The sequence below is a fragment of the Drosophila mauritiana genome, chromosome 2R, assembly GCF_004382145.1.
Source record: "Drosophila mauritiana strain mau12 chromosome 2R, ASM438214v1, whole genome shotgun sequence".
Taxonomy (NCBI): Eukaryota; Metazoa; Arthropoda; class Insecta; order Diptera; family Drosophilidae; genus Drosophila; species Drosophila mauritiana.
Genome location: NC_046668.1, coordinates 18,055,597 through 18,077,489, shown reverse-complemented (window position 1 = coordinate 18,077,489; position 21,893 = coordinate 18,055,597). Strand labels below are relative to the sequence as shown.

The window sequence follows — 21,893 nt, the reverse complement described above, 5'->3', positions numbered from 1 at the left end:
ATTGGCTACAAATCAGAATGAAAACTTTGTTCACCTAATTTCAAATTTTGTCTTCCACTCATTAATCTTTTATATCTTTATTACGATATCTAAAACCCAATGGTAAAAAAAAACAGTCTATTTCAGTCTATGGGCATAACTGAATATCAGAGTATAAGGACACTGTTTAGCCCAGCGACTTTCGCCAACGACCATACCACGCTGAATACATCGGTTCTCGTCCGATCACCGAAATTAAGCAGCGTCGGGCGCGGTTAGTACTTAGATGGGGGACCGCTTGGGAACACCGCGTGTTGTTGGCCTCGTCCACAACTTTTTGCTGCCTGCTGCCTTCTTAGTTTTTATTCTAGCATTATTGGCTATTGGCTACAAATCAGAATGAAAACTTTGTTCACCTAATTTCAAATTTTGTCTTCTACTCATTAATCTTTTATATCTTTATTACGATATCTAAAACCCAATGGTAAAAAAAAAACAGTCTATTTCAGTCTATGGGCATAACTGAATATCAGAGTATAAGGACACTGTTTAGCCCAGCGACTTTCGCCAACGACCATACCACGCTGAATACATCGGTTCTCGTCCGATCACCGAAATTAAGCAGCGTCGGGCGCGGTTAGTACTTAGATGAGGGACCGCTTGGGAACACCGCCTGTTGTTGGCCTCGTCCACAACTTTTTCCTGCCTGCTGCCTGCTGCCTTCTTAGTTTTTATTCTAGCATTATAGGCTATTGGCTACAAATCAGAATGAAAACTTTGTTCACCTAATTTCAAATTTTGTCTTCTACTCATTAATCTTTTATATCTTTATTACGATATCTAAAACCCAATGGTAAAAAAAAAACAGTCTATTTCTGAATATCAGAGTATAAGGACACTGTTTAGCCCAGCGACTTTCGCCAACGACCATACCACGCTGAATACATCGGTTCTCGTCCGATCACCGAAATTAAGCAGCGTCGGGCGCGGTTAGTACTTAGATGGGGGACCGCTTGGGAACACCGCGTGTTGTTGGCCTCGTCCACAACTTTTTGCTGCCTGCTGCCTTCTTAGTTTTTATTCTAGCATTATTGGCTATTGGCTACAAATCAGAATGAAAACTTTGTTCACCTAATTTCAAATTTTGTCTTCCACTCATTAATCTTTTATATCTTTATTACGATATCTAAAACCCAATGGTAAAAAAAAACAGTCTATTTCAGTCTATGGGCATAACTGAATATCAGAGTATAAGGACACTGTTTAGCCCAGCGACTTTCGCCAACGACCATACCACGCTGAATACATCGGTTCTCGTCCGATCACCGAAATTAAGCAGCGTCGGGCGCGGTTAGTACTTAGATGGGGGACCGCTTGGGAACACCGCGTGTTGTTGGCCTCGTCCACAACTTTTTGCTGCCTGCTGCCTTCTTAGTTTTTATTCTAGCATTATTGGCTATTGGCTACAAATCAGAATGAAAACTTTGTTCACCTAATTTCAAATTTTGTCTTCCACTCATTAATCTTTTATATCTTTATTACGATATCTAAAACCCAATGGTAAAAAAAAAACAGTCTATTTCAGTCTATGGGCATAACTGAATATCAGAGTATAAGGACACTGTTTAGCCCAGCGACTTTCGCCAACGACCATACCACGCTGAATACATCGGTTCTCGTCCGATCACCGAAATTAAGCAGCGTCGGGCGCGGTTAGTACTTAGATGGGGGACCGCTTGGGAACACCGCGTGTTGTTGGCCTCGTCCACAACTTTTTGCTGCCTGCTGCCTTCTTAGTTTTTATTCTAGCATTATTGGCTATTGGCTACAAATCAGAATGAAAACTTTGTTCACCTAATTTCAAATTTTGTCTTCCACTCATTAATCTTTTATATCTTTATTACGATATCTAAAACCCAATGGTAAAAAAAAACAGTCTATTTCAGTCTATGGGCATAACTGAATATCAGAGTATAAGGACACTGTTTAGCCCAGCGACTTTCGCCAACGACCATACCACGCTGAATACATCGGTTCTCGTCCGATCACCGAAATTAAGCAGCGTCGGGCGCGGTTAGTACTTAGATGGGGGACCGCTTGGGAACACCGCGTGTTGTTGGCCTCGTCCACAACTTTTTGCTGCCTGCTGCCTTCTTAGTTTTTATTCTAGCATTATTGGCTATTGGCTACAAATCAGAATGAAAACTTTGTTCACCTAATTTCAAATTTTGTCTTCTACTCATTAATCTTTTATATCTTTATTACGTTATCTAAAACCCAATGGTAAAAAAAAAACAGTCTATTTCAGTCTATGGGCATAACTGAATATCAGAGTATAAGGACACTGTTTAGCCCAGCGACTTTCGCCAACGACCATACCACGCTGAATACATCGGTTCTCGTCCGATCACCGAAATTAAGCAGCGTCGGGCGCGGTTAGTACTTAGATGAGGGACCGCTTGGGAACACCGCCTGTTGTTGGCCTCGTCCACAACTTTTTCCTGCCTGCTGCCTGCTGCCTTCTTAGTTTTTATTCTAGCATTATAGGCTATTGGCTACAAATCAGAATGAAAACTTTGTTCACCTAATTTCAAATTTTGTCTTCTACTCATTAATCTTTTATATCTTTATTACGATATCTAAAACCCAATGGTAAAAAAAAAACAGTCTATTTCTGAATATCAGAGTATAAGGACACTGTTTAGCCCAGCGACTTTCGCCAACGACCATACCACGCTGAATACATCGGTTCTCGTCCGATCACCGAAATTAAGCAGCGTCGGGCGCGGTTAGTACTTAGATGGGGGACCGCTTGGGAACACCGCGTGTTGTTGGCCTCGTCCACAACTTTTTGCTGCCTGCTGCCTTCTTAGTTTTTATTCTAGCATTATTGGCTATTGGCTACAAATCAGAATGAAAACTTTGTTCACCTAATTTCAAATTTTGTCTTCCACTCATTAATCTTTTATATCTTTATTACGATATCTAAAACCCAATGGTAAAAAAAAACAGTCTATTTCAGTCTATGGGCATAACTGAATATCAGAGTATAAGGACACTGTTTAGCCCAGCGACTTTCGCCAACGACCATACCACGCTGAATACATCGGTTCTCGTCCGATCACCGAAATTAAGCAGCGTCGGGCGCGGTTAGTACTTAGATGGGGGACCGCTTGGGAACACCGCGTGTTGTTGGCCTCGTCCACAACTTTTTGCTGCCTGCTGCCTTCTTAGTTTTTATTCTAGCATTATTGGCTATTGGCTACAAATCAGAATGAAAACTTTGTTCACCTAATTTCAAATTTTGTCTTCTACTCATTAATCTTTTATATCTTTATTACGATATCTAAAACCCAATGGTAAAAAAAAAACAGTCTATTTCAGTCTATGGGCATAACTGAATATCAGAGTATAAGGACACTGTTTAGCCCAGCGACTTTCGCCAACGACCATACCACGCTGAATACATCGGTTCTCGTCCGATCACCGAAATTAAGCAGCGTCGGGCGCGGTTAGTACTTAGATGGGGGACCGCTTGGGAACACCGCGTGTTGTTGGCCTCGTCCACAACTTTTTGCTGCCTGCTGCCTTCTTAGTTTTTATTCTAGCATTATTGGCTATTGGCTACAAATCAGAATGAAAACTTTGTTCACCTAATTTCAAATTTTGTCTTCCACTCATTAATCTTTTATATCTTTATTACGATATCTAAAACCCAATGGTAAAAAAAAAACAGTCTATTTCTGAATATCAGAGTATAAGGACACTGTTTAGCCCAGCGACTTTCGCCAACGACCATACCACGCTGAATACATCGGTTCTCGTCCGATCACCGAAATTAAGCAGCGTCGGGCGCGGTTAGTACTTAGATGGGGGACCGCTTGGGAACACCGCGTGTTGTTGGCCTCGTCCACAACTTTTTGCTGCCTGCTGCCTTCTTAGTTTTTATTCTAGCATTATTGGCTATTGGCTACAAATCAGAATGAAAACTTTGTTCACCTAATTTCAAATTTTGTCTTCCACTCATTAATCTTTTATATCTTTATTACGATATCTAAAACCCAATGGTAAAAAAAAACAGTCTATTTCAGTCTATGGGCATAACTGAATATCAGAGTATAAGGACACTGTTTAGCCCAGCGACTTTCGCCAACGACCATACCACGCTGAATACATCGGTTCTCGTCCGATCACCGAAATTAAGCAGCGTCGGGCGCGGTTAGTACTTAGATGGGGGACCGCTTGGGAACACCGCGTGTTGTTGGCCTCGTCCACAACTTTTTGCTGCCTGCTGCCTTCTTAGTTTTTATTCTAGCATTATTGGCTATTGGCTACAAATCAGAATGAAAACTTTATTCACCTAATTTCAAATTTTGTCTTCCACTCATTAATCTTTTATATCTTTATTACGATATCTAAAACCCAATGGTAAAAAAAAAACAGTCTATTTCAGTCTATGGGCATAACTGAATATCAGAGTATAAGGACACTGTTTAGCCCAGCGACTTTCGCCAACGACCATACCACGCTGAATACATCGGTTCTCGTCCGATCACCGAAATTAAGCAGCGTCGGGCGCGGTTAGTACTTAGATGAGGGACCGCTTGGGAACACCGCGTGTTGTTGGCCTCGTCCACAACTTTTTGCTGCCTGCTGCCTTCTTAGTTTTTATTCTAGCATTATTGGCTATTGGCTACAAATCAGAATGAAAACTTTGTTCACCTAATTTCAAATTTTGTCTTCCACTCATTAATCTTTTATATCTTTATTACGATATCTAAAACCCAATGGTAAAAAAAAAACAGTCTATTTCAGTCTATGGGCATAACTGAATATCAGAGTATAAGGACACTGTTTAGCCCAGCGACTTTCGCCAACGACCATACCACGCTGAATACATCGGTTCTCGTCCGATCACCGAAATTAAGCAGCGTCGGGCGCGGTTAGTACTTAGATGGGGGACCGCTTGGGAACACCGCGTGTTGTTGGCCTCGTCCACAACTTTTTGCTGCCTGCTGCCTGCTGCCTTCTTAGTTTTTATTCTAGCATTATTGGCTATTGGCTACAAATCAGAATGAAAACTTTGTTCACCTAATTTCAAATTTTGTCTTCCACTCATTAATCTTTTATATCTTTATTACGATATCTAAAACCCAATGGTAAAAAAAAACAGTCTATTTCAGTCTATGGGCATAACTGAATATCAGAGTATAAGGACACTGTTTAGCCCAGCGACTTTCGCCAACGACCATACCACGCTGAATACATCGGTTCTCGTCCGATCACCGAAATTAAGCAGCGTCGGGCGCGGTTAGTACTTAGATGGGGGACCGCTTGGGAACACCGCGTGTTGTTGGCCTCGTCCACAACTTTTTGCTGCCTGCTGCCTGCTGCCTTCTTAGTTTTTATTCTAGCATTATTGGCTATTGGCTACAAATCAGAATGAAAACTTTGTTCACCTAATTTCAAATTTTGTCTTCCACTCATTAATCTTTTATATCTTTATTACGATATCTAAAACCCAATGGTAAAAAAAAAACAGTCTATTTCAGTCTATGGGCATAACTGAATATCAGAGTATAAGGACACTGTTTAGCCCAGCGACTTTCGCCAACGACCATACCACGCTGAATACATCGGTTCTCGTCCGATCACCGAAATTAAGCAGCGTCGGGCGCGGTTAGTACTTAGATGGGGGACCGCTTGGGAACACCGCGTGTTGTTGGCCTCGTCCACAACTTTTTGCTGCCTGCTGCCTGCTGCCTTCTTAGTTTTTATTCTAGCATTATTGGCTATTGGCTACAAATCAGAATGAAAACTTTGTTCACCTAATTTCAAATTTGTCTTTCACTCATTAATCTTTTATATCTTTATTACGATATCTAAAACCCAATGGTAAAAAAAAAACAGTCTATTTCAGTCTATGGGCATAACTGAATATCAGAGTATAAGGACACTGTTTAGCCCAGCGACTTTCGCCAACGACCATACCACGCTGAATACATCGGTTCTCGTCCGATCACCGAAATTAAGCAGCGTCGGGCGCGGTTAGTACTTAGATGGGGGACCGCTTGGGAACACCGCGTGTTGTTGGCCTCGTCCACAACTTTTTGCTGCCTGCTGCCTGCTGCCTTCTTAGTTTTTATTCTAGCATTATTGGCTATTGGCTACAAATCAGAATGAAAACTTTGTTCACCTAATTTCAAATTTTGTCTTCCACTCATTAATCTTTTATATCTTTATTACGATATCTAAAACCCAATGGTAAAAAAAAAACAGTCTATTTCAGTCTATGGGCATAACTGAATATCAGAGTATAAGGACACTGTTTAGCCCAGCGACTTTCGCCAACGACCATACCACGCTGAATACATCGGTTCTCGTCCGATCACCGAAATTAAGCAGCGTCGGGCGCGGTTAGTACTTAGATGGGGGACCGCTTGGGAACACCGCGTGTTGTTGGCCTCGTCCACAACTTTTTGCTGCCTGCTGCCTGCTGCCTTCTTAGTTTTTATTCTAGCATTATTGGCTATTGGCTACAAATCAGAATGAAAACTTTGTTCACCTAATTTCAAATTTTGTCTTCCACTCATTAATCTTTTATATCTTTATTACGATATCTAAAACCCAATGGTAAAAAAAAAACAGTCTATTTCAGTCTATGGGCATAACTGAATATCAGAGTATAAGGACACTGTTTAGCCCAGCGACTTTCGCCAACGACCATACCACGCTGAATACATCGGTTCTCGTCCGATCACCGAAATTAAGCAGCGTCGGGCGCGGTTAGTACTTAGATGAGGGACCGCTTGGGAACACCGCCTGTTGTTGGCCTCGTCCACAACTTTTTCCTGCCTGTTGCCTGCTGCCTTCTTAGTTTTTATTCTAGCATTATAGGCTATTGGCTACAAATCAGAATGAAAACTTTGTTCACCTAATTTCAAATTTTGTCTTCCACTCATTAATCTTTTATATCTTTATTACGATATCTAAAACCCAATGGTAAAAAAAAAACAGTCTATTTCAGTCTATGGGCATAACTGAATATCAGAGTATAAGGACACTGTTTAGCCCAGCGACTTTCGCCAACGACCATACCACGCTGAATACATCGGTTCTCGTCCGATCACCGAAATTAAGCAGCGTCGGGCGCGGTTAGTACTTAGATGAGGGACCGCTTGGGAACACCGCCTGTTGTTGGCCTCGTCCACAACTTTTTCCTGCCCGTTGCCTGCTGCCTTCTTAGTTTTTATTCTAGCATTATAGGCTATTGGCTACAAATCAGAATGAAAACTTTGTTCACCTAATTTCAAATTTTGTCTTCTACTCATTAATCTTTTATATCTTTATTACGATATCTAAAACCCAATGGTAAAAAAAAAACAGTCTATTTCAGTCTATGGGCATAACTGAATATCAGAGTATAAGGACACTGTTTAGCCCAGCGACTTTCGCCAACGACCATACCACGCTGAATACATCGGTTCTCGTCCGATCACCGAAATTAAGCAGCGTCGGGCGCGGTTAGTACTTAGATGGGGGACCGCTTGGGAACACCGCGTGTTGTTGGCCTCGTCCACAACTTTTTGCTGCCTGCTGCCTGCTGCCTTCTTAGTTTTTATTCTAGCATTATTGGCTATTGGCTACAAATCAGAATGAAAACTTTGTTCACCTAATTTCAAATTTTGTCTTCCACTCATTAATCTTTTATATCTTTATTACGATATCTAAAACCCAATGGTAAAAAAAAAACAGTCTATTTCAGTCTATGGGCATAACTGAATATCAGAGTATAAGGACACTGTTTAGCCCAACGACTTTCGCCAACGACCATACCACGTTGAATACATCGGTTCTCGTCCGATCACCGAAATTAAGCAGCGTCGGGCGCGGTTAGTACTTAGATGGGGGACCGCTTGGGAACACCGCGTGTTGTTGGCCTCGTCCACAACTTTTTGCTGCCTGCTGCCTGCTGCCTTCTTAGTTTTTATTCTAGCATTATTGGCTATTGGCTACAAATCAGAATGAAAACTTTGTTCACCTAATTTCAAATTTTGTCTTCCACTCATTAATCTTTTATATCTTTATTACGATATCTAAAACCCAATGGTAAAAAAAAAACAGTCTATTTCAGTCTATGGGCATAACTGAATATCAGAGTATAAGGACACTGTTTAGCCCAGCGACTTTCGCCAACGACCATACCACGCTGAATACATCGGTTCTCGTCCGATCACCGAAATTAAGCAGCGTCGGGCGCGGTTAGTACTTAGATGGGGGACCGCTTGGGAACACCGCGTGTTGTTGGCCTCGTCCACAACTTTTTGCTGCCTGCTGCCTGCTGCCTTCTTAGTTTTTATTCTAGCATTATTGGCTATTGGCTACAAATCAGAATGAAAACTTTGTTCACCTAATTTCAAATTTTGTCTTCCACTCATTAATCTTTTATATCTTTATTACGATATCTAAAACCCAATGGTAAAAAAAAAACAGTCTATTTCAGTCTATGGGCATAACTGAATATCAGAGTATAAGGACACTGTTTAGCCCAGCGACTTTCGCCAACGACCATACCACGCTGAATACATCGGTTCTCGTCCGATCACCGAAATTAAGCAGCGTCGGGCGCGGTTAGTACTTAGATGGGGGACCGCTTGGGAACACCGCGTGTTGTTGGCCTCGTCCACAACTTTTTGCTGCCTGCTGCCTGCTGCCTTCTTAGTTTTTATTCTAGCATTATTGGCTATTGGCTACAAATCAGAATGAAAACTTTGTTCACCTAATTTCAAATTTTGTCTTCCACTCATTAATCTTTTATATCTTTATTACGATATCTAAAACCCAATGGTAAAAAAAAAACAGTCTATTTCAGTCTATGGGCATAACTGAATATCAGAGTATAAGGACACTGTTTAGCCCAGCGACTTTCGCCAACGACCATACCACGCTGAATACATCGGTTCTCGTCCGATCACCGAAATTAAGCAGCGTCGGGCGCGGTTAGTACTTAGATGAGGGACCGCTTGGGAACACCGCCTGTTGTTGGCCTCGTCCACAACTTTTTCCTGCCTGTTGCCTGCTGCCTTCTTAGTTTTTATTCTAGCATTATAGGCTATTGGCTACAAATCAGAATGAAAACTTTGTTCACCTAATTTCAAATTTTGTCTTCCACTCATTAATCTTTTATATCTTTATTACGATATCTAAAACCCAATGGTAAAAAAAAAACAGTCTATTTCAGTCTATGGGCATAACTGAATATCAGAGTATAAGGACACTGTTTAGCCCAGCGACTTTCGCCAACGACCATACCACGCTGAATACATCGGTTCTCGTCCGATCACCGAAATTAAGCAGCGTCGGGCGCGGTTAGTACTTAGATGAGGGACCGCTTGGGAACACCGCCTGTTGTTGGCCTCGTCCACAACTTTTTCCTGCCCGTTGCCTGCTGCCTTCTTAGTTTTTATTCTAGCATTATAGGCTATTGGCTACAAATCAGAATGAAAACTTTGTTCACCTAATTTCAAATTTTGTCTTCTACTCATTAATCTTTTATATCTTTATTACGATATCTAAAACCCAATGGTAAAAAAAAAACAGTCTATTTCAGTCTATGGGCATAACTGAATATCAGAGTATAAGGACACTGTTTAGCCCAGCGACTTTCGCCAACGACCATACCACGCTGAATACATCGGTTCTCGTCCGATCACCGAAATTAAGCAGCGTCGGGCGCGGTTAGTACTTAGATGGGGGACCGCTTGGGAACACCGCGTGTTGTTGGCCTCGTCCACAACTTTTTGCTGCCTGCTGCCTGCTGCCTTCTTAGTTTTTATTCTAGCATTATTGGCTATTGGCTACAAATCAGAATGAAAACTTTGTTCACCTAATTTCAAATTTTGTCTTCCACTCATTAATCTTTTATATCTTTATTACGATATCTAAAACCCAATGGTAAAAAAAAAACAGTCTATTTCAGTCTATGGGCATAACTGAATATCAGAGTATAAGGACACTGTTTAGCCCAACGACTTTCGCCAACGACCATACCACGTTGAATACATCGGTTCTCGTCCGATCACCGAAATTAAGCAGCGTCGGGCGCGGTTAGTACTTAGATGGGGGACCGCTTGGGAACACCGCGTGTTGTTGGCCTCGTCCACAACTTTTTGCTGCCTGCTGCCTGCTGCCTTCTTAGTTTTTATTCTAGCATTATTGGCTATTGGCTACAAATCAGAATGAAAACTTTGTTCACCTAATTTCAAATTTTGTCTTCCACTCATTAATCTTTTATATCTTTATTACGATATCTAAAACCCAATGGTAAAAAAAAAACAGTCTATTTCAGTCTATGGGCATAACTGAATATCAGAGTATAAGGACACTGTTTAGCCCAGCGACTTTCGCCAACGACCATACCACGCTGAATACATCGGTTCTCGTCCGATCACCGAAATTAAGCAGCGTCGGGCGCGGTTAGTACTTAGATGGGGGACCGCTTGGGAACACCGCGTGTTGTTGGCCTCGTCCACAACTTTTTGCTGCCTGCTGCCTGCTGCCTTCTTAGTTTTTATTCTAGCATTATTGGCTATTGGCTACAAATCAGAATGAAAACTTTGTTCACCTAATTTCAAATTTTGTCTTCCACTCATTAATCTTTTATATCTTTATTACGATATCTAAAACCCAATGGTAAAAAAAAAACAGTCTATTTCAGTCTATGGGCATAACTGAATATCAGAGTATAAGGACACTGTTTAGCCCAGCGACTTTCGCCAACGACCATACCACGCTGAATACATCGGTTCTCGTCCGATCACCGAAATTAAGCAGCGTCGGGCGCGGTTAGTACTTAGATGAGGGACCGCTTGGGAACACCGCGTGTTGTTGGCCTGGTCCACAACTTTTTGCTGCCTGCTGCCTGCTGCCTTCTTAGTTTTTATTCTAGCATTATTGGCTATTGGCTACAAATCAGAATGAAAACTTTGTTCACCTAATTTCAAATTTTGTCTTCCACTCATTAATCTTTTATATCTTTATTACGATATCTAAAACCCAATGGTAAAAAAAAAACAGTCTATTTCAGTCTATGGGCATAACTGAATATCAGAGTATAAGGACACTGTTTAGCCCAGCGACTTTCGCCAACGACCATACCACGCTGAATACATCGGTTCTCGTCCGATCACCGAAATTAAGCAGCGTCGGGCGCGGTTAGTACTTAGATGAGGGACCGCTGGGAACACCGCCTGTTGTTGGCCTCGTCCACAACTTTTTCCTGCCTGCTGCCTGCTGCCTTCTTAGTTTTTATTCTAGCATTATAGGCTATTGGCTACAAATCAGAATGAAAACTTTGTTCACCTAATTTCAAATTTTGTCTTCTACTCATTAATCTTTTATATCTTTATTACGATATCTAAAACCCAATGGTAAAAAAAAAACAGTCTATTTCTGAATATCAGAGTATAAGGACACTGTTTAGCCCAGCGACTTTCGCCAACGACCATACCACGCTGAATACATCGGTTCTCGTCCGATCACCGAAATTAAGCAGCGTCGGGCGCGGTTAGTACTTAGATGGGGGACCGCTTGGGAACACCGCGTGTTGTTGGCCTCGTCCACAACTTTTTGCTGCCTGCTGCCTGCTGCCTTCTTAGTTTTTATTCTAGCATTATTGGCTATTGGCTACAAATCAGAATGAAAACTTTGTTCACCTAATTTCAAATTTTGTCTTCCACTCATTAATCTTTTATATCTTTATTACGATATCTAAAACCCAATGGTAAAAAAAAAACAGTCTATTTCAGTCTATGGGCATAACTGAATATCAGAGTATAAGGACACTGTTTAACCCAGCGACTTTCGCCAACGACCATACCACGCTGAATACATCGGTTCTCGTCCGATCACCGAAATTAAGCAGCGTCGGGCGCGGTTAGTACTTAGATGGGGGACCGCTTGGGAACACCGCGTGTTGTTGGCCTCGTCCACAACTTTTTGCTGCCTGCTGCCTGCTGCCTTCTTAGTTTTTATTCTAGCATTATTGGCTATTGGCTACAAATCAGAATGAAAACTTTGTTCACCTAATTTCAAATTTTGTCTTCCACTCATTAATCTTTTATATCTTTATTACGATATCTAAAACCCAATGGTAAAAAAAAACAGTCTATTTCAGTCTATGGGCATAACTGAATATCAGAGTATAAGGACACTGTTTAGCCCAACGACTTTCGCCAACGACCATACCACGCTGAATACATCGGTTCTCGTCCGATCACCGAAATTAAGCAGCGTCGGGCGCGGTTAGTACTTAGATGGGGGACCGCTTGGGAACACCGCGTGTTGTTGGCCTGGTCCACAACTTTTTGCTGCCTGCTGCCTTCTTAGTTTTTATTCTAGCATTATTGGCTATTGGCTACAAATCAGAATGAAAACTTTGTTCACCTAATTTCAAATTTTGTCTTCCACTCATTAATCTTTTATATCTTTATTACGATATCTAAAACCCAATGGTAAAAAAAAACAGTCTATTTCAGTCTATGGGCATAACTGAATATCAGAGTATAAGGACACTGTTTAGCCCAGCGACTTTCGCCAACGACCATACCACGCTGAATACATCGGTTCTCGTCCGATCACCGAAATTAAGCAGCGTCGGGCGCGGTTAGTACTTAGATGGGGGACCGCTTGGGAACACCGCGTGTTGTTGGCCTCGTCCACAACTTTTTGCTGCCTGCTGCCTGCTGCCTTCTTAGTTTTTATTCTAGCATTATTGGCTATTGGCTACAAATCAGAATGAAAACTTTGTTCACCTAATTTCAAATTTTGTCTTCCACTCATTAATCTTTTATATCTTTATTACGATATCTAAAACCCAATGGTAAAAAAAACAGTCTATTTCAGTCTATGGGCATAACTGAATATCAGAGTATAAGGACACTGTTTAGCCCAGCGACTTTCGCCAACGACCATACCACGCTGAATACATCGGTTCTCGTCCGATCACCGAAATTAAGCAGCGTCGGGCGCGGTTAGTACTTAGATGGGGGACCGCTTGGGAACACCGCGTGTTGTTGGCCTCGTCCACAACTTTTTGCTGCCTGCTGCCTGCTGCCTTCTTAGTTTTTATTCTAGCATTATTGGCTATTGGCTACAAATCAGAATGAAAACTTTGTTCACCTAATTTCAAATTTTGTCTTCCACTCATTAATCTTTTATATCTTTATTACGATATCTAAAACCCAATGGTAAAAAAAAACAGTCTATTTCAGTCTATGGGCATAACTGAATATCAGAGTATAAGGACACTGTTTAGCCCAGCGACTTTCGCCAACGACCATACCACGCTGAATACATCGGTTCTCGTCCGATCACCGAAATTAAGCAGCGTCGGGCGCGGTTAGTACTTAGATGGGGGACCGCTTGGGAACACCGCGTGTTGTTGGCCTCGTCCACAACTTTTTGCTGCCTGCTGCCTGCTGCCTTCTTAGTTTTTATTCTAGCATTATTGGCTATTGGCTACAAATCAGAATGAAAACTTTGTTCACCTAATTTCAAATTTTGTCTTCTACTCATTAATCTTTTATATCTTTATTACGATATCTAAAACCCAATGGTAAAAAAAAAACAGTCTATTTCAGTCTATGGGCATAACTGAATATCAGAGTATAAGGACACTGTTTAACCCAGCGACTTTCGCCAACGACCATACCACGCTGAATACATCGGTTCTCGTCCGATCACCGAAATTAAGCAGCGTCGGGCGCGGTTAGTACTTAGATGAGGGACCGCTTGGGAACACCGCGTGTTGTTGGCCTCGTCCACAACTTTTTGCTGCCTGCTGCCTTCTTAGTTTTTATTCTAGCATTATTGGCTATTGGCTACAAATCAGAATGAAAACTTTGTTCACCTAATTTCAAATTTTGTCTTCCACTCATTAATCTTTTATATCTTTATTACGATATCTAAAACCCAATGGTAAAAAAAAAACAGTCTATTTCAGTCTATGGGCATAACTGAATATCAGAGTATAAGGACACTGTTTAGCCCAGCGACTTTCGCCAACGACCATACCACGCTGAATACATCGGTTCTCGTCCGATCACCGAAATTAAGCAGCGTCGGGCGCGGTTAGTACTTAGATGGGGGACCGCTTGGGAACACCGCGTGTTGTTGGCCTCGTCCACAACTTTTTGCTGCCTGCTGCCTGCTGCCTTCTTAGTTTTTATTCTAGCATTATTGGCTATTGGCTACAAATCAGAATGAAAACTTTGTTCACCTAATTTCAAATTTTGTCTTCCACTCATTAATCTTTTATATCTTTATTACGATATCTAAAACCCAATGGTAAAAAAAAACAGTCTATTTCAGTCTATGGGCATAACTGAATATCAGAGTATAAGGACACTGTTTAGCCCAGCGACTTTCGCCAACGACCATACCACGCTGAATACATCGGTTCTCGTCCGATCACCGAAATTAAGCAGCGTCGGGCGCGGTTAGTACTTAGATGGGGGGACCGCTTGGGAACACCGCGTGTTGTTGGCCTCGTCCACAACTTTTTGCTGCCTGCTGCCTGCTGCCTTCTTAGTTTTTATTCTAGCATTATTGGCTATTGGCTACAAATCAGAATGAAAACTTTGTTCACCTAATTTCAAATTTTGTCTTCCACTCATTAATCTTTTATATCTTTATTACGATATCTAAAACCCAATGGTAAAAAAAAAACAGTCTATTTCAGTCTATGGGCATAACTGAATATCAGAGTATAAGGACACTGTTTAGCCCAGCGACTTTCGCCAACGACCATACCACGCTGAATACATCGGTTCTCGTCCGATCACCGAAATTAAGCAGCGTCGGGCGCGGTTAGTACTTAGATGAGGGACCGCTTGGGAACACCGCCTGTTGTTGGCCTCGTCCACAACTTTTTCCTGCCTGCTGCCTGCTGCCTTCTTAGTTTTTATTCTAGCATTATAGGCTATTGGCTACAAATCAGAATGAAAACTTTGTTCACCTAATTTCAAATTTTGTCTTCCACTCATTAATCTTTTATATCTTTATTACGATATCTAAAACCCAATGGTACAAAAACAGTCTATTTCAGTCTATGGGCATAACTGAATATCAGAGTATAAGGACACTGTTTAGCCCAACGACTTTCGCCAACGACCATACCACGCTGAATACATCGGTTCTCGTCCGATCACCGAAATTAAGCAGCGTCGGGCGCGGTTAGTACTTAGATGGGGGACCGCTTGGGAACACCGCGTGTTGTTGGCCTCGTCCACAACTTTTTGCTGCCTGCTGCCTGCTGCCTTCTTAGTTTTTATTCTAGCATTATTGGCTATTGGCTACAAATCAGAATGAAAACTTTGTTCACCTAATTTCAAATTTTGTCTTCCACTCATTAATCTTTTATATCTTTATTACGATATCTAAAACCCAATGGTAAAAAAAAAACAGTCTATTTCAGTCTATGGGCATAACTGAATATCAGAGTATAAGGACACTGTTTAACCCAGCGACTTTCGCCAACGACCATACCACGCTGAATACATCGGTTCTCGTCCGATCACCGAAATTAAGCAGCGTCGGGCGCGGTTAGTACTTAGATGGGGGACCGCTTGGGAACACCGCGTGTTGTTGGCCTCGTCCACAACTTTTTGCTGCCTGCTGCCTGCTGCCTTCTTAGTTTTTATTCTAGCATTATTGGCTATTGGCTACAAATCAGAATGAAAACTTTGTTCACCTAATTTCAAATTTTGTCTTCCACTCATTAATCTTTTATATCTTTATTACGATATCTAAAACCCAATGGTACAAAAACAGTCTATTTCAGTCTATGGGCATAACTGAATATCAGAGTATAAGGACACTGTTTAGCCCAACGACTTTCGCCAACGACCATACCACGCTGAATACATCGGTTCTCGTCCGATCACCGAAATTAAGCAGCGTCGGGCGCGGTTAGTACTTAGATGGGGGACCGCTTGGGAACACCGCGTGTTGTTGGCCTCGTCCACAACTTTTTGCTGCCTGCTGCCTGCTGCCTTCTTAGTTTTTATTCTAGCATTATTGGCTATTGGCTACAAATCAGAATGAAAACTTTGTTCACCTAATTTCAAATTTTGTCTTCCACTCATTAATCTTTTATATCTTTATTACGATATCTAAAACCCAATGGTAAAAAAAAAACAGTCTATTTCAGTCTATGGGCATAACTGAATATCAGAGTATAAGGACACTGTTTAGCCCAGCGACTTTCGCCAACGACCATACCACGCTGAATACATCGGTTCTCGTCCGATCACCGAAATTAAGCAGCGTCGGGCGCGGTTAGTACTTAGATGGGGGACCGCTTGGGAACACCGCGTGTTGTTGGCCTCGTCCACAACTTTTTGCTGCCTGCTGCCTGCTGCCTTCTTAGTTTTTATTCTAGCATTATTGGCTATTGGCTACAAATCAGAATGAAAACTTTGTTCACCTAATTTCAAATTTTGTCTTCCACTCATTAATCTTTTATATCTTTATTACGATATCTAAAACCCAATGGTACAAAAACAGTCTATTTCAGTCTATGGGCATAACTGAATATCAGAGTATAAGGACACTGTTTAGCCCAACGACTTTCGCCAACGACCATACCACGCTGAATACATCGGTTCTCGTCCGATCACCGAAATTAAGCAGCGTCGGGCGCGGTTAGTACTTAGATGTGGGACCGCTTGGGAACACCGCGTGTTGTTGGCCTCGTCCACAACTTTTTGCTGCCTTCTTAGTTTTTATTCTAGCATTATTGGCTATTGGCTACAAATCAGAATGAAAACTTTGTTCACCTAATTTCAAATTTTGTCTTCCACTCATTAATCTTTTATATCTTTATTACGATATCTAAAACCCAATGGTAAAAAAAAACAGTCTATTTCAGTCTATGGGCATAACTGAATATCAGAGTATAAGGACACTGTTTAGCCCAGCGACTTTCGCCAACGACCATACCACGCTGAATACATCGGTTCTCGTCCGATCACCGAAATTAAGCAGCGTTCCACTTAAGCAGCTTTTGGTGCGTCGTAATGATGTTATTCGGATTTTTAATTCTTGATATTATTTCTTGCCTACTAAAATAATGGTTATAAAATGAATCAAAAATTCCCATACCGGGAATTGAACCCGGGCCTCCCGGGTGAGAGCCGGGTATCCTAACCACTAGACAATATGGGATATGTTATCCAAATGCACAAAATAAAACGTTTGATACCATTAATAAAGCAAAGACAATATCATTTTTTAGAGTCTTTGCATTAATGTATAGTGCAAAGAATCTAATCAGGTGGAAAAAGAGGATATTTAACAGTTTATACAGTCGCTACATATTTTTCTACCATATCGCAAATCTGCATATGTATATTTGAGTTATATGCTAACAAAAAACATATACATCGCGGTCGATTTAAATAATTAAATTTAATATATGTCCAAAAAATACTTCTTATTTCTTCTTGATTTTGTCATCAAAGATGAAAATTAAGTTTTTTCTGAAAAAAAGAAAAAAAAAAAGAAGCAAGTTGTCAAAACCTACGTCACAATAATTCCCATACCGGGAATTGAACCCGGGCCTCCCGGGTGAGAGCCGGGTATCCTAACCACTAGACAATATGGGAGATAGTTCTTGCATTGCCAATAAACATATTAGGTTGCAAAGTTGGCACTAAAAGCGAAACATTGCTATGGTAAGCTAAAGCTATGATTAACAAGTGCTTCGATACGATAAAAGAAGTAGTTTGCAAGCAAATATCGGGATAAGTTTGGACCAAGTCACACATCTTGTTGGAGCAGGACCATATCATACCACATTGACTTCCTCACTAAAATGTCTCATAAAGCTTAATATACATGTATCTTATGAACCACAACCGTTTTATAGTTTCTATGAATACGTACTTTGCTTGTAAAAAAGTGTATATATACATATGAGTTTTCATTTTGCATATGAAGAATGACATTGAGGTAATTTAAAGCAACTCTATAAGGTTTTCGTGTAAATATGTTATTTGACGAAACCAGTGCGTCTCCCATATTGTCTAGTGGTTAGGATACCCGGCTCTCACCCGGGAGGCCCGGGTTCAATTCCCGGTATGGGAACAAGCAACTGTAATTTTGTTTTATTTTTTGTTGTGACGCGTCATGTTTAGGTAAAATTTCACAGGTGTTAACATATACACCTGGTAGCAAAGAGTTTGGGACTAAAACTAACATTGGGTTTTGACTAACATTGGGTTTCAAATAAATGTATCCCATATGGTCTAGTGGCTAGGATATCTGGCTTTCACCCAGAAGGCCCGGGTTCGATTCCCGGTATGGGAAGGTAATAACTTTTTGACATAAAATGTAATTCAATTTTTTTATTTATATATTAATACTTTATTGCAATTTTTATGATTAAGCTATTAATATTTTCTAATTCATTTAGGTATTTACTTTATAGGGTATATATAGGCATTGTTATATACATATATTATATGTATAATTATAATAATTATTAATAATATAAAATAATTTCATTGGAATTTGTATGATTATATAATGTATATTTTCTAATTCATTAAAAAAACCAATCCAAATGCAACATGTTAAGAACTTCTAATGTGTCTCATTCGTTTTCGAAGGTATGTTTAATACGTTCAAGATGGTATTAATACAAGGTCAAAAGCACGTTTTGACACGCTTACGTTGGAGTCCCATATGGTCTAGTGGCTAGGATATCTGGCTTTCACCCAGAAGGCCCGGGTTCGATTCCCGGTATGGGAATTGTTAATTTTTTGCTCGCATAAACAAAGATCACTTTATATTCATCAATGGCATTTTCGTTTTAAGCGACATCTATTGGGTTATTTGTGCTGAGTTCTAGAGCGCCCTCTTTTAGATATTTTGTGTAAGACATTATCAGTTGTTTTTTTGTATAGTGGGCTCCAAAAATTCCCAAGCTGTTCTAGTTCTTCGTCGAATTACAGGTCGCTGTTTTCAACGGAACGATTGTCATTAGTAGTGGTAGACTGACGTTCTACCCAAATACTAAAAGGCCACTTGATGTTACGAAATTATGACTCCTGAGTGATTATAATTTAGTACCACGACTCTGACGGGGTTGCTCCTGCCTAGAGTTGTCGGTTTAACTGATGGTCTTTCAACTAATGAACTTTTTTAACTAATATATATGAAGCAAAATTATTATTAAGAGATAGGAAGACGGATTTTCGGTACATTAGTTCATCGTACGGAATTGGCACTTGTCTGTCCATTTTCAGGATTCGTGTGGATGGAGTTTGAATGGGTTGTGGGTGTGACCAGTCATTTGTTGCTGTTTGTCTCGCTGTAAAGCTGGCTGTGACCATGGCAACGAACATCGACGAGCTGTTGGCTGCTCCTCTGCCCTGCCCGTGTGCAAACATGTTTGGCTATTTTTTTCGCCAAAAATTTACATAAAAATCGCATTACACTTAACATCCACTTTGCTAAACGAAGCGCATGAAAGCGGGCGCCACGTGGTTTGGGCTCTCGACGGTGCTTTTGTAAGCCGAAGCGCCATGGTGGGGTGGGTGTTGTTCGCTTGGCTCGGTTAGTGGGCGATGGGAGTTGAGAGTTCGTTATTCATGTGCGAGCTTGTGCCAGCGGTTTGAAGTGCATGGCGGGCCTACGAAAATTAAATTAAAAAGCACACGCCAAAGGACCAAACACTTTGCGTTGTAAAAAAAATGCTAAATTGCAAATGGTCGGCGTGATCTATTTTTGGTGTGTATTTTTGCCATTTTAAAGTAAGAAGTTGGACATGTGAGCTATTGCATGGTCTTCAAATAAATTTTCAACATAGTACATATCTGTATCCTCTTAGATTTTAAGAAGGTAACTAAATTATTAATTTGTATATTATCCGCTTTTATAAGGCAGAGATATTTAAATTTACCAATTTATTCATAGTTCTTTGAATATCGTTGTAAAACAAAACAACCAAACAAATGCACTTTAAAGCTGATTTTTTTTGCTTGGACTTAAAATACAGACGTAAATCAAACGGCGTTAAAGTGTCCCATATGGTCTAGTGGCTAGGATATCTGGCTTTCACCCAGAAGGCCCGGGTTCGATTCCCGGTATGGGAAAATTTTTTCTTTGACTTCAAAAGGTGTGTAGTTTTTTGCACATATTTAACTCGAACCACCCAAACACCAAAAAGTCAATATTATACATATAGAACTAACTTTCATTAATATAAGATATAGTAAAGCAACTTATATAGTTCTTATAAATATATTTTTGAAAAGTCAAATTAAAATAATTCGCACTTGCGTATTATCCCATAGCAGAGCAAGGTTTCGATCCTCGGACCTCTGGGTTATGGGCCCAGCACGCTTCCACTGCGCCACTCTGCTTACAATTGATAGAGCGCTATGTTGAATATGAGTAAGCGGCGTTGACTGGATGGGATGACTGGCATTATTTACTGTCTTAAGAAATTCATTTTATTTGCAATATGTTATGGTTATGTAATAAAAATAAGGCCATATAATTCATTCGTAGTACAATATGAAAATATGAAAATCATTCTTAGCTGAGTAAATGTCTTAAAACCCAGATCAATAATCTAAATTCATATAAGAAATTCAGTGGTGCTTAAATGTTGCACGTTATCTCATATTAAACATTGTACTCATCATTTTACAAGCAGAGTGGCGCAGTGGAAGCGTGCTGGGCCCATAACCCAGAGGTCCGAGGATCGAAACCTTGCTCTGCTAAATAGTAGATTCTGGTGGAAGAATTTTTTATTTTTGTGATCGATCGTATTTGAAATAATGTATTTCTCTGCTAGGAAAGAAATGTCAGGCAATTTATTAATAATCTGCATTAATACCATATCGAATCCATTATTTTAAAGAGTTTGATTGTTGAAATTTATTTTTGCTCATACCTCAATGCGTGTCACCGGCTCCAGCTCACGTGGATTATGTGTTTACTTGGTACCGTGGTGGCCACGTCTCTTATCGCGCACTTGCAGCACGCTCCCACACATCTGCTGAGGCTCTGCATCACATTGAGGCATGTATTTTGCCCAGTGGCACAGATACGGCTTTAATAACCACTCGCCGAGTGCGACTCTGTTGGTTTTTGCCGCTTCTGTTTGCATTGCTAAGAGATGCGATACGGCTACGAGGCAGGAGTTCGGGATTCGCGCTATTAAATTTGCGGGACCTTTCCTTTAAAGGTGCTTAAATATTTTTGAAAATTAAAAAAAAAAACAGGGATGCCGACCAAGTTACTATTAATACTCAGACTCGCAGGGAGCTACCAACCCTGTATGCCAATCAAATTGACATATTTGTCAATAAATGGCAAAAATTTTAATTAATTTTCGCGCCACTTAAAAGCGCGCCATGAAATTGCACAAAACCATCCAGAATTGGTGGGGCGAGGTTTGCGGGCCAATGGAAACCAACCGCAAGCACTAAATTGCAAATAAATTTGTTTAAATATGCAATGGCAGAGCGCGTCAAGTTTGGCACAGCCCCCATGGACGGCGAATGGCCAAAAGCTGCTCTACACTGCGACAGTTTCACCTGGGAAAGCGGGGAGGGGAAAATTTGGTTGGTTTGGGATGATGGTGGGTGGTTACCGGTGGTTTGTTCGTCGCCTGCTGCACGTGCAGCTGCGACAACGAGACAACAACCAACATGCATATCAAATTTTAATAGCAAAACCCCCAAAAAGTTTCAAGCCACAAAGTCCATTTCCATTGGACTGAAGGGGTTAGGTTGTTCTCCTTGCGGGTTGTTGGCTCTCTGTCGTTTTCGTTGGGTGACATGCTTGATGTACGCTTTTGGTTTTCCCCACGAAGATGTTGCAATGACATTGAATATTGA

The 21,893-nt window shown here is 40.8% G+C and overlaps 46 non-coding genes and 8 pseudogenes across 46 annotated transcripts; 51 read left to right on the top strand and 3 right to left on the bottom strand.

Annotated features, from left to right (window-relative positions):
* The first annotated feature begins 183 nt into the window (after positions 1–183).
* Positions 184–302, top strand: LOC117138817. The gene has a single exon (XR_004459316.1). It is a non-coding gene; the product is annotated as a 5S ribosomal RNA (ribosomal RNA).
* Positions 303–545: 243 nt separating this feature from the next.
* LOC117138755 lies at positions 546–664 on the top strand (annotated as a pseudogene).
* Positions 665–898: 234 nt separating this feature from the next.
* On the top strand, positions 899–1,017 carry LOC117138816. The gene has a single exon (XR_004459315.1). It is a non-coding gene; the product is annotated as a 5S ribosomal RNA (ribosomal RNA).
* A 242-nt stretch (positions 1,018–1,259) lies between these two features.
* On the top strand, positions 1,260–1,378 carry LOC117138815. The gene has a single exon (XR_004459314.1). It is a non-coding gene; the product is annotated as a 5S ribosomal RNA (ribosomal RNA).
* Positions 1,379–1,621: 243 nt separating this feature from the next.
* On the top strand, positions 1,622–1,740 carry LOC117138814. Its single transcript, XR_004459313.1, has one exon. It is a non-coding gene; the product is annotated as a 5S ribosomal RNA (ribosomal RNA).
* Positions 1,741–1,982: 242 nt separating this feature from the next.
* On the top strand, positions 1,983–2,101 carry LOC117138813. The gene has a single exon (XR_004459312.1). It is a non-coding gene; the product is annotated as a 5S ribosomal RNA (ribosomal RNA).
* A 243-nt stretch (positions 2,102–2,344) lies between these two features.
* LOC117138754 lies at positions 2,345–2,463 on the top strand (annotated as a pseudogene).
* Positions 2,464–2,697: 234 nt separating this feature from the next.
* Positions 2,698–2,816, top strand: LOC117138812. The gene has a single exon (XR_004459311.1). It is a non-coding gene; the product is annotated as a 5S ribosomal RNA (ribosomal RNA).
* Positions 2,817–3,058: 242 nt separating this feature from the next.
* Positions 3,059–3,177, top strand: LOC117138810. Its single transcript, XR_004459309.1, has one exon. It is a non-coding gene; the product is annotated as a 5S ribosomal RNA (ribosomal RNA).
* Positions 3,178–3,420: 243 nt separating this feature from the next.
* On the top strand, positions 3,421–3,539 carry LOC117138809. The gene has a single exon (XR_004459308.1). It is a non-coding gene; the product is annotated as a 5S ribosomal RNA (ribosomal RNA).
* Positions 3,540–3,766: 227 nt separating this feature from the next.
* On the top strand, positions 3,767–3,885 carry LOC117138808. The gene has a single exon (XR_004459307.1). It is a non-coding gene; the product is annotated as a 5S ribosomal RNA (ribosomal RNA).
* A 242-nt stretch (positions 3,886–4,127) lies between these two features.
* Positions 4,128–4,246, top strand: LOC117138807. Its single transcript, XR_004459306.1, has one exon. It is a non-coding gene; the product is annotated as a 5S ribosomal RNA (ribosomal RNA).
* Positions 4,247–4,489: 243 nt separating this feature from the next.
* Positions 4,490–4,608, top strand: LOC117138731. The gene has a single exon (XR_004459245.1). It is a non-coding gene; the product is annotated as a 5S ribosomal RNA (ribosomal RNA).
* A 243-nt stretch (positions 4,609–4,851) lies between these two features.
* LOC117138806 lies at positions 4,852–4,970 on the top strand. The gene has a single exon (XR_004459305.1). It is a non-coding gene; the product is annotated as a 5S ribosomal RNA (ribosomal RNA).
* Positions 4,971–5,219: 249 nt separating this feature from the next.
* LOC117138805 lies at positions 5,220–5,338 on the top strand. Its single transcript, XR_004459304.1, has one exon. It is a non-coding gene; the product is annotated as a 5S ribosomal RNA (ribosomal RNA).
* A 250-nt stretch (positions 5,339–5,588) lies between these two features.
* LOC117138804 lies at positions 5,589–5,707 on the top strand. Its single transcript, XR_004459303.1, has one exon. It is a non-coding gene; the product is annotated as a 5S ribosomal RNA (ribosomal RNA).
* Positions 5,708–5,956: 249 nt separating this feature from the next.
* LOC117138803 lies at positions 5,957–6,075 on the top strand. Its single transcript, XR_004459302.1, has one exon. It is a non-coding gene; the product is annotated as a 5S ribosomal RNA (ribosomal RNA).
* Positions 6,076–6,325: 250 nt separating this feature from the next.
* Positions 6,326–6,444, top strand: LOC117138802. Its single transcript, XR_004459301.1, has one exon. It is a non-coding gene; the product is annotated as a 5S ribosomal RNA (ribosomal RNA).
* A 250-nt stretch (positions 6,445–6,694) lies between these two features.
* LOC117138753 lies at positions 6,695–6,813 on the top strand (annotated as a pseudogene).
* A 250-nt stretch (positions 6,814–7,063) lies between these two features.
* On the top strand, positions 7,064–7,182 carry LOC117138752 (annotated as a pseudogene).
* Positions 7,183–7,432: 250 nt separating this feature from the next.
* On the top strand, positions 7,433–7,551 carry LOC117138801. Its single transcript, XR_004459300.1, has one exon. It is a non-coding gene; the product is annotated as a 5S ribosomal RNA (ribosomal RNA).
* A 250-nt stretch (positions 7,552–7,801) lies between these two features.
* On the top strand, positions 7,802–7,920 carry LOC117138722. Its single transcript, XR_004459237.1, has one exon. It is a non-coding gene; the product is annotated as a 5S ribosomal RNA (ribosomal RNA).
* Positions 7,921–8,170: 250 nt separating this feature from the next.
* Positions 8,171–8,289, top strand: LOC117138799. Its single transcript, XR_004459298.1, has one exon. It is a non-coding gene; the product is annotated as a 5S ribosomal RNA (ribosomal RNA).
* A 250-nt stretch (positions 8,290–8,539) lies between these two features.
* Positions 8,540–8,658, top strand: LOC117138798. The gene has a single exon (XR_004459297.1). It is a non-coding gene; the product is annotated as a 5S ribosomal RNA (ribosomal RNA).
* A 250-nt stretch (positions 8,659–8,908) lies between these two features.
* Positions 8,909–9,027, top strand: LOC117138751 (annotated as a pseudogene).
* Positions 9,028–9,277: 250 nt separating this feature from the next.
* Positions 9,278–9,396, top strand: LOC117138750 (annotated as a pseudogene).
* Positions 9,397–9,646: 250 nt separating this feature from the next.
* Positions 9,647–9,765, top strand: LOC117138788. The gene has a single exon (XR_004459288.1). It is a non-coding gene; the product is annotated as a 5S ribosomal RNA (ribosomal RNA).
* A 250-nt stretch (positions 9,766–10,015) lies between these two features.
* Positions 10,016–10,134, top strand: LOC117138720. The gene has a single exon (XR_004459235.1). It is a non-coding gene; the product is annotated as a 5S ribosomal RNA (ribosomal RNA).
* Positions 10,135–10,384: 250 nt separating this feature from the next.
* LOC117138776 lies at positions 10,385–10,503 on the top strand. The gene has a single exon (XR_004459277.1). It is a non-coding gene; the product is annotated as a 5S ribosomal RNA (ribosomal RNA).
* Positions 10,504–10,753: 250 nt separating this feature from the next.
* Positions 10,754–10,872, top strand: LOC117138730. The gene has a single exon (XR_004459244.1). It is a non-coding gene; the product is annotated as a 5S ribosomal RNA (ribosomal RNA).
* A 250-nt stretch (positions 10,873–11,122) lies between these two features.
* Positions 11,123–11,240, top strand: LOC117138759 (annotated as a pseudogene).
* Positions 11,241–11,474: 234 nt separating this feature from the next.
* On the top strand, positions 11,475–11,593 carry LOC117138765. The gene has a single exon (XR_004459266.1). It is a non-coding gene; the product is annotated as a 5S ribosomal RNA (ribosomal RNA).
* A 250-nt stretch (positions 11,594–11,843) lies between these two features.
* On the top strand, positions 11,844–11,962 carry LOC117138756. The gene has a single exon (XR_004459262.1). It is a non-coding gene; the product is annotated as a 5S ribosomal RNA (ribosomal RNA).
* A 249-nt stretch (positions 11,963–12,211) lies between these two features.
* LOC117138744 lies at positions 12,212–12,330 on the top strand. The gene has a single exon (XR_004459258.1). It is a non-coding gene; the product is annotated as a 5S ribosomal RNA (ribosomal RNA).
* Positions 12,331–12,572: 242 nt separating this feature from the next.
* On the top strand, positions 12,573–12,691 carry LOC117138733. Its single transcript, XR_004459247.1, has one exon. It is a non-coding gene; the product is annotated as a 5S ribosomal RNA (ribosomal RNA).
* Positions 12,692–12,939: 248 nt separating this feature from the next.
* On the top strand, positions 12,940–13,058 carry LOC117138721. The gene has a single exon (XR_004459236.1). It is a non-coding gene; the product is annotated as a 5S ribosomal RNA (ribosomal RNA).
* A 249-nt stretch (positions 13,059–13,307) lies between these two features.
* Positions 13,308–13,426, top strand: LOC117138708. The gene has a single exon (XR_004459225.1). It is a non-coding gene; the product is annotated as a 5S ribosomal RNA (ribosomal RNA).
* Positions 13,427–13,676: 250 nt separating this feature from the next.
* LOC117138728 lies at positions 13,677–13,795 on the top strand. Its single transcript, XR_004459243.1, has one exon. It is a non-coding gene; the product is annotated as a 5S ribosomal RNA (ribosomal RNA).
* A 243-nt stretch (positions 13,796–14,038) lies between these two features.
* Positions 14,039–14,157, top strand: LOC117138834. Its single transcript, XR_004459332.1, has one exon. It is a non-coding gene; the product is annotated as a 5S ribosomal RNA (ribosomal RNA).
* A 249-nt stretch (positions 14,158–14,406) lies between these two features.
* Positions 14,407–14,526, top strand: LOC117138747. Its single transcript, XR_004459260.1, has one exon. It is a non-coding gene; the product is annotated as a 5S ribosomal RNA (ribosomal RNA).
* A 250-nt stretch (positions 14,527–14,776) lies between these two features.
* Positions 14,777–14,895, top strand: LOC117138749 (annotated as a pseudogene).
* Positions 14,896–15,142: 247 nt separating this feature from the next.
* LOC117138823 lies at positions 15,143–15,261 on the top strand. Its single transcript, XR_004459321.1, has one exon. It is a non-coding gene; the product is annotated as a 5S ribosomal RNA (ribosomal RNA).
* Positions 15,262–15,511: 250 nt separating this feature from the next.
* Positions 15,512–15,630, top strand: LOC117138811. Its single transcript, XR_004459310.1, has one exon. It is a non-coding gene; the product is annotated as a 5S ribosomal RNA (ribosomal RNA).
* A 247-nt stretch (positions 15,631–15,877) lies between these two features.
* On the top strand, positions 15,878–15,996 carry LOC117138800. The gene has a single exon (XR_004459299.1). It is a non-coding gene; the product is annotated as a 5S ribosomal RNA (ribosomal RNA).
* A 250-nt stretch (positions 15,997–16,246) lies between these two features.
* On the top strand, positions 16,247–16,365 carry LOC117138702. Its single transcript, XR_004459219.1, has one exon. It is a non-coding gene; the product is annotated as a 5S ribosomal RNA (ribosomal RNA).
* Positions 16,366–16,612: 247 nt separating this feature from the next.
* Positions 16,613–16,731, top strand: LOC117138741. Its single transcript, XR_004459255.1, has one exon. It is a non-coding gene; the product is annotated as a 5S ribosomal RNA (ribosomal RNA).
* Positions 16,732–17,133: 402 nt separating this feature from the next.
* Trnae-cuc lies at positions 17,134–17,205 on the bottom strand. Its single transcript has one exon. It is a non-coding gene; the product is annotated as a tRNA-Glu (tRNA).
* Positions 17,206–17,573: 368 nt separating this feature from the next.
* Positions 17,574–17,645, bottom strand: Trnae-cuc. The gene has a single exon. It is a non-coding gene; the product is annotated as a tRNA-Glu (tRNA).
* A 409-nt stretch (positions 17,646–18,054) lies between these two features.
* Trnae-cuc lies at positions 18,055–18,126 on the top strand. Its single transcript has one exon. It is a non-coding gene; the product is annotated as a tRNA-Glu (tRNA).
* A 150-nt stretch (positions 18,127–18,276) lies between these two features.
* Positions 18,277–18,348, top strand: Trnae-uuc. The gene has a single exon. It is a non-coding gene; the product is annotated as a tRNA-Glu (tRNA).
* A 372-nt stretch (positions 18,349–18,720) lies between these two features.
* Trnae-uuc lies at positions 18,721–18,792 on the top strand. The gene has a single exon. It is a non-coding gene; the product is annotated as a tRNA-Glu (tRNA).
* Positions 18,793–20,066: 1,274 nt separating this feature from the next.
* Positions 20,067–20,138, top strand: Trnae-uuc. Its single transcript has one exon. It is a non-coding gene; the product is annotated as a tRNA-Glu (tRNA).
* Positions 20,139–20,336: 198 nt separating this feature from the next.
* Trnam-cau lies at positions 20,337–20,408 on the bottom strand. The gene has a single exon. It is a non-coding gene; the product is annotated as a tRNA-Met (tRNA).
* A 291-nt stretch (positions 20,409–20,699) lies between these two features.
* On the top strand, positions 20,700–20,771 carry Trnam-cau. The gene has a single exon. It is a non-coding gene; the product is annotated as a tRNA-Met (tRNA).
* Positions 20,772–21,893: the final 1,122 nt, after the last annotated feature.